Genomic DNA, 6,595 nt, shown 5'->3' on the forward strand with positions numbered 1-6,595 from the left:
CTCGACCCCCCGGCTGAGCAGGTGGAGGTCGTGCGACGGCTCCACGCGAGCGATGCCGCCAGATCTCCGCTTCTCTTCCAAATCCTCCTCACGACCATCCTCAGATGTCCCTTTACTCCTTAGTTTTGCCCATGGGAGTGAGGCGAACCCATATGTGGTGTCTGCAGTATTTCTTCAACTAGATGATACCCCGCGCGTTGCAGCGGAATTTTTTAGAATTAAATTAGTAAACTCCAGAAATGATCAAAGATCTTATGAAAATAGTGTAGCATGACTTACATTCTACTAAGGATGTTTTATGAAAGAACTAATAGTGCAAAATAGGAATGGATCCAAGTTTTCATGCTAAGAAAATCCTCTTAGTGAAATATTTTTTCATTTGTAAATCAATAAAATCAAACTGAATGGGCTTTCTTCTTATCTATAAAGCAATATATTTATAAGCTGTTCCAATCAAAAGAGAATTCGTGCAAAAAGAAAGTGCATGGAGCATACAAATAATTGATTCTAAGCGTGTGTGTGCACTCACAGCCTCCAAGACGTATGTATTTATAATTATATAAAAAATAAACATGTTAGAATAAAAGCTCAAGATATGTCAAATTCAAGCTTTGGTTATCCTGAATGTAGTGGTAGGAAAAAAAGAGGAAGCGTTACAACTGATGATCATAATTCTCTTGCTCCTTTACGTAAAGTTTTATTTTAGTTCCAAATGAACCATGTAAAAAAGATCGATTGAAGTAGACAGATCCAATCCAGGCTAGCACTTCGCATCGGGCACTCTGCATCATGAATTGCTGCATTTAGTTCCCACAGCTTATAAAACACCAGCCGTGCTTAAACTTCCTCATAGGGCAAAAGAGCATAAAACAAAAGTTTAGAGGAATGTGCAGCAAATTACCCTCGTTACATATACGATAGATGAATTGGATCAAGAAACATATCTTTTGTCATCAGGGGCAGCTGGACCGATGCAACTTCCATCTGCCATAGAAAAAGGCAGAACAACATATTACCCTTTAGCAACAACATTTTTTTTTCTGCGAAAAAGGCAGAACAACATTAATATGCTATTATGCTTCTTCTATGTATCAACCAGATTACAGTGTGGTCAAAAGAAAAGGAAGTGTACCTCACTACCGCACAACTTGCACATCTTATGTGGATACCTCCGCTATATATGCAGGTTAATTGGGTCCTGCATATTGTCTTGGAGTTGCATGTTAATTCAGCTAATGATGTCTAGCACTGATGCTCCAGATAAAACCCACCCTCGATTCTGCAGATTGATGTCATACATAGCTTGCAGTTTTTAATACTACTAATAAGAATGAAGCTCATCATCATGATGATTGTAGCAGGGACTCACCTGACCTTTGATTGTATGAGAATATTTTGGAAAAGAGGAGAGCAATAGTGCGACATGTATGAAATTCAGATTATCGAAAAAGTACCTGAATCCTGAAAACGCAATTAGCGAAGGCTCACCGCTGGTGGAGTTCGTCTAGGCTGCCAGGGATTTGATCTGTCGCGAGCGCAAACGTGTAATCATGAAGATGTCAGGGGATAGATTCACGTGTGCAAAGTTAACGCCATCCTGCAAAACAAATTTGGATAGAAGAACATATAAAGTCGTCAGGGAGTAGTGGGTTAAGCCAGCGCCCCAACTGCTGGTGGCAACGGAGGTGATGATATCCTCCATATCCAGCCTGCTGCCGCTGGTGGCCATGGGCCATGGCTGCGAGCCGTCTGCAGATTAGTGGCGTCGTCACGGCGGAGTTATAAAATGGCGAGGAGGGGGTTAGGGGGGTGCTAATGAACCGATCATCATGGTGGGGAGTGGAGGGTGCGTTACTGGAGAATTTAGGGGATCTTAATCACAGGGAAGACTAACGGCGGCTGGCACTTTTCTTCGCCGGGTGCCTCGTCCAGCCCATTTAAGAAAACGCAGCCCACATACCCATCGGTGGCTTCAGCCGTGTCCGTCTGGCGAGTAACTGGTACCGTACGGCTGGGAGCCTGGGACCAAGCGGGGGAGGTGAAAACGTCTAATCCGGTGACGTGGCTCGCTGTGAGATCAGCAAAATGGGGCCATCTATTAAGAAAGAGAAGATACCCCAAGGGATCGTTGTTTCGGACGGCCGGAGTCAACAAACTTCATCAAGTCTAGCTCTACTTCGTCAAGGGCTGATTAATTTGTCCAATTTTTTGGTTGGTTCACCCACTTCAAAGAGATCTTTACTATTAAGGTGAAACCTACGAATGCCTGGTGTCACACATCTAACAAATTACAGAGATATGCCACCGCAAAATCTAACAACTCATCCGCACGATCCCTTAACCATCGTGATTAGTTACCCTTCTCAACGTGAGATCCAACCAGAAGGACATGATTAAAACAACCTAAAAACAACGTCACGTGCAACTCCACCAGCTACCTAAAACAAACCCCGTGGTTAACTCAACAACTTAACAAACCCATGCGCATCGGTCCAGTACGCGTAGCCCAACCCTAAATCACCTCGCTCCTCCTTGCGTCCATCTCTGCTGTGGTGCCGACCGCTCTGACTTTGCATCCTGCTCGCGCACCTCCTTTTTGCAAGGCCATCTTCGAGTAGGCCAGTATGGCTCGAGAGTCGCCAATGCGCTCGCCGTGCAGGCAGGAGCGACGTTGGAGTCGATCGGCAGTGTACCGGATCACCCTGTCCCCGCCCCACGCTCTATGGGGAGCCTGGACGGCACTCCAGTGGTTGGCCGCGCACGCGGCCGGCCGGCGAAGGGCCAAGCTGTAAGTCCAGTACTCCAATCTTGTCCAGTTTTTTGGTTGGTTCACCCGCTTCAAAGAGACATATCATGAGATTAATTTCTCATTGTTTTGCAGCTTCATAAGCAAGGTGTTGCACTTAGTAGATCAGTGGATCTGTTAAAGTTTGGTGAGTATGATGAAACTCAAAGCTTAGCTATGTTTACAAAGTTGGGCATGATTCAGTACATGATCTGTGATATGTGTTTGATTCTGTTTCATTACGTCCTCGTTGATACAAAATGCATGTTCATCATACTGAATTGACAAGAGCACATTAGGTGATTTATAATTTTTGTACATGTAATTTTTCTGTTGATCCATGGTATATGTTTTGATGCTCTGATTTTTTGGGAGTTCTAGACAGGTTTTGTACCCAATTTAAATACGATTACAATTTTCTCATTATTAAATAGATCTAGAGAACATTTGGGGATCACAGACGATAAACTCTTATTTTTATCGAAATGATAAAGATTAAACTGAGCTTATTTTTCGTCCATGTTAAAACATTCTGTAGAGTTTTGCATTGTTGACACTGATATGTATTAACATCAAACATTCAAACTCCATTACGAGATTGGTGCTTTGAAAAATATAATTGACCGCAACTTCCTTATGATTTTTAGGTTAAGGCTGGCACCCATTATACATCGGCATCGCCATGACAATTTTAGAGGGCTTCCGAATTTGAAAAACTAAACACTTTCCACCCTTAGATACATCTGAAAGATATTAACTGCCATTTACTCCGTAGCGAAGCACGGGCATTCTGCTAGTTTATCTGTATTTCGATATAATTCGCATCCAACGATTATCTGCTCTGTTTTAAATCCACCAGAAAATATCATAAAGGATTACATGAAATTAGTAATATTGGATCAGATCTGTTCACATCCCTACCCGGATTTGGACAAAGGCCTAATAAACCTGGCCTGATAGTGACCTTGATCGACCGTAGCTAGGTTTGTAGTCCGCCAAGAGTTGCGGCTCCAGGCCCAACCAGCCTACTGATGGCCAGCCTCATCGCATCGGCATCCTACCTCTGAAGTTTCTCGTTTTCTTACCATTGAGGAGGTTCCGCATCTTGGAGTATTGAAGCTATGGCGTGCAGTACAAAGTAACTTGAAGAAGCAGCGCTTTGCCTTTGCTATGTTCCGATCAGCCCTGGATGTTCCAAAATATATCTGTCACAACTCACAGTCATGTTTCTCACAACCATTTGCCAGCCCGAAACATTTCAATCATAAAATAAAAGAAGCATGATACAGCGAACTGCAAAGGCAGAACAATCACAAACCACCCCACTCAAAAGGGAAACAAAAGAAATGGAACAGCATGCGCAAGACTCTCCGACCGTCTCCGAGACAACCACTACAAGAACAACCACCACAGAAGTACCAAAAGGTTTGGGAATTTCTTAGCCTCAAAGATTTGGGACATTATCATTCAGAACTCTGATAATATCATTTTTAAACCTTTTGCTACTCGTGGAAACTGTATTCAATCTCAAACTCCTTGTGAGCTTCAGATATAATCCTTGTGGTAACTGGTGAGTTAGACGTCCACTGCATTCTCTAAAAGGAAAGCCATACTATACTTACAAAAGTAGAAAGAAAAATTACGTGGGAACCGTTCCCCTTTCTCTCGTTCTCTCCAGAAGGCGACAGCAAGGGCGAAGCCGTCTCCCCCCGTTTCCCCGGCGCCGCCGCGGATTCCCCCTCCCTTCTCCGTCCGCTCCGGCGGCGGAAGGGTGGGGGAATCCTGGATCTGTGCGTACGGGCTGTAAATAGGATGTGGGTGAGTGTGGTCGACGGTGGCGTGGGTATGGGAGTGGCGCCGCCGTATACGACCTTCTGGTCTTCTCGATCCGTGCTCCCTCTCGCCGGAGTTCCTTGCTGCGGCGACGGATCTGTAGAAGTTCCTCCACGTGGTCGTCGATTCGACGCAGATGACCGCGTTTCGTGGGGATTTCGTCCTTGGAGCCTGCCGTCGGTGTACCATCGTCTTCTCCAACGCCGGTGCGGGCTTTCTAAGGTATGTTGGAGGAGCTCTGGATATCCTTCTCTCTGGCCGTTTGGCGAGGGAGATGAAGACCTCCTTCCGGTGGTGCTGGGCTGCTCTTATTCTTCGTCGTCGTGCGGGTACGCTGAGACCGAGATCGGCGACTTCCCGACTGCATCAATACTGCCTGCTGAACAAGGTTTCTCGCCGGCTCTGCGTGGGAGCGGCGGTGGTAGTGCGGCGGCGTGTCTCCGGTCCGCGTCGGCGTCTGAAGAGGAGTGGATAAGGGACCTGGTTGTAATTTTTGTTTTCTTTGAGGTCCCCTATACTACTATGGAAGGTTAATATATCTGGGGTTGTAATCGCAAAAAAAAAGCCATACTATACTTGTTCATGGTTCCCAAAAGCATTGTCTTGCACTTGATTTGAAGTGCAGACGGTGAGAGGCTCTTTTATCCGCTGATTCACAGTATTTTAAGTTGTGTCAATAGAACAATACATGAATACAATGGAATATAAGTACAAAGTAGAGGATTGAACAAATATAACAATTTTGTAAATTTGGATCATTACTATGCATGAAGGACCACTACTGGCGAAAAGATACACATGTCTATGTTTCTCCACCGGAGTCATCACCGTGATGTCGTAGTTCTCCATGTTCACCATGTGTACATGTTCATGCCAATACGTCATTTTCACGTTCCTCGGGTTTGCAAACCAATGCTTTAATTTAGACGAAGCACACAGACTAATTAACCCTTATATTTCACCTCGTTTTCATCATCCCACATTCTTGCCCTTCTTGTATTGAGGATACCTTGCATCGGGCATACATACAATGTCTTCACACTCTTCACGTATAGGATACCATTGTTACAACACTCCTAGGCCTAGCTAGGTAGGTAGGAGTGAGTTCTGCGCGGTGTTCCTTTCTGCCCGTTGTACCTACTATTACTAGTAGAATGTAATAACATTTCTTTGCATCAAAAAATCAATACACATGTGGAAATAAAGAACATGTAATATTTGAAATTTAAGCCATCAGAGGTTGGAAAATCAAGACCAGACCAGACAGTCATCAACATGGACCTAGATATATGAGAAAATTTGGGCGGACCTAAGAGCAATTCCAATAGTATAGCCAACTGCTGGCTATAACAAGATGATATATCATTTGTAGTCATCTTATAGCTAACATGTATAATAGTTGGCTATAAGAATGAAGCATTTTACTAACATATGGCCCACCTTTCACTCTCACAAAGTGCTTAGGAGCACGTGCAAGAGCTGGCTATTGCATAGTAGCCCATCTCCCTTCTCTCTCCTCTTCTCTCTCCTCCAACTCATCTAAAATATATTATTTAATGTCTTATAGTCAGCTGACTGGACTCTATTGTAATTGCTCTAAGCGTAGACGGATCCAGTAACATAGTAGATTTCGACAGGCCCTAAAATCAAAATAGCTTTAAATATCATCTCAGTGATTTAAGGGTGCGTTTGGTAGGCTGTAAGCCCTTTGACTCGCATCGGTCCAGTAAAAAACGGCCCGCTTGGTTGCCTGTAAGTGGTTCGCGTTGTGGCCCAACCGGTTCTTAAAGCACCCCTGGGATAGGCCCTGGAGGAACGCCCGAATCGGTAGTTTCCAGCGGGCCTGTCCCGTTGTCGTGCCATTTTGCATGCCCGCGTGCAACGGTTGCACGCGTGGAGAAGCACGGGAGACAGTGTGTTGCGTTGGTCCTTGCTCCCCACTTTCCCTCACCGGTTCGCTCCTTCTCTCCCCCCATT

General features: G+C 44.8%; 1 long non-coding RNA gene across 1 annotated transcript; it reads right to left on the reverse strand.

Annotated features, from left to right (window-relative positions):
• Positions 1-593: 593 nt before the first annotated feature.
• LOC127338387 (uncharacterized) lies at positions 594-1,896 on the reverse strand. The gene is made up of 3 exons (XR_007874342.2): positions 1,133-1,896; positions 902-984; positions 594-782 (listed from the first exon to the last, which is right to left on the reverse strand). It is a non-coding gene; the product is annotated as an uncharacterized lncRNA (long non-coding RNA).
• Positions 1,897-6,595: the final 4,699 nt, after the last annotated feature.

Source organism: Lolium perenne, chromosome 3 (assembly GCF_019359855.2).
Source record: "Lolium perenne isolate Kyuss_39 chromosome 3, Kyuss_2.0, whole genome shotgun sequence".
Taxonomy (NCBI): domain Eukaryota; kingdom Viridiplantae; phylum Streptophyta; class Magnoliopsida; order Poales; family Poaceae; genus Lolium; species Lolium perenne.